Source organism: Sinocyclocheilus anshuiensis, unplaced genomic scaffold, assembly GCF_001515605.1.
Source record: "Sinocyclocheilus anshuiensis isolate Anshui unplaced genomic scaffold, SAMN03320099.WGS_v1.1 scaffold3113, whole genome shotgun sequence".
Classification (NCBI taxonomy): domain Eukaryota; kingdom Metazoa; phylum Chordata; class Actinopteri; order Cypriniformes; family Cyprinidae; genus Sinocyclocheilus; species Sinocyclocheilus anshuiensis.
The window spans coordinates 1-1,076 of NW_015554210.1; the positions used below are offsets into that span (position 1 = coordinate 1).

Here is a 1,076-nt window from a genome sequence, read left to right on the forward strand (position 1 = left end):
GGTGAGCATTGCTGCCTTCCAAGCAGTTGAGCCGGATTCGATTCCAGGGAAACGTATTTCCTTTGGTTTGGGCTGAAGTCAAAGCAGAACTGCTTCTGTAACCTCTGGCTGCACCAAAACGTTTTGGAAGTGTCGTTCTGCAGCAGAAAAACACTAGCTCTCCCCGTCGGGGAATCGAACCCCGGTCTTCCACGTGACAGGCGGAGAGACTGTCCACTATACTAACGAGGAATTGTACATGTATGATTTCGCCCCCAGCCAACGCCACTGCACCGACATCACTAAACAAAGCGTGGATTTTTCTTACGCTGACCCAGCCCTTACACCATAAAATACCGGATGGCCCCATCATCAGCTGAAGTCGTTTCACTTTTGGAATGCTACACGTTAGAGGGGTCATTATTTGGACTCTTTTATTTGTTTAATTGTTTTCTCCAACTTCTCAGATGGAGGCATGAGAAAGAGATTGCATTGCCTTCATTGGGCTTGTGGTTGCTCGGCGACCGAAGGGACTTTTGTGACATTTACTCCTCCCGTTTGGAGTGAGGGGGTGACGAAATGCAAGTGGGCAGGTGTCGGCATGCTAGATTACCCGAGTTTTCTTCATTGTCGCATAAATCTTACGCCTTTTACTAAAGATTTCCGTGGAGTAGAACTGTTTGCGAGTGACCTGTGTTTTTGGAGGCTCTGCTCACAGCAGAGCTACACTGGAACGTCAAGAACAGAGTGAATTTGGCCGACTGCCAACACGCGGTGGGAGGATGCGCAACTGGTCAACTTTTGTATTTGCAGCCTATGCGGCTTCTGCGTCACATTTATTTAGCCAGCACGGAAAGACAGCGCTTCTTTGTACGTGACGGGATCCAAACCCTGGACTTGCTCTCTTTAGTGCCGGGCCAAAACAAAAATATCGCATCAGCTCGTCTAGCCCTATCGGCGACTCATGTGCTTTGAGCGTTCTTACTGACTGCGCAAGCCAGTGTCAACTTCCTGTGTTGGTGGTATAGGGGTGAGCATAGCTGCCTTCCAAGCAGTTGACCTGGGTTCGATTCTGGGCCAATGCATTTCCTTTGGTT

At 49.3% G+C, this 1,076-nt stretch overlaps 1 non-coding gene across 1 annotated transcript; it reads right to left on the reverse strand.

Annotated features, from left to right (window-relative positions):
- Positions 1-159: 159 nt before the first annotated feature.
- trnad-guc (transfer RNA aspartic acid (anticodon GUC)) lies at positions 160-231 on the reverse strand. The gene has a single exon. It is a non-coding gene; the product is annotated as a tRNA-Asp (tRNA).
- Between the last annotated feature and the right edge of the window lie 845 nt (positions 232-1,076).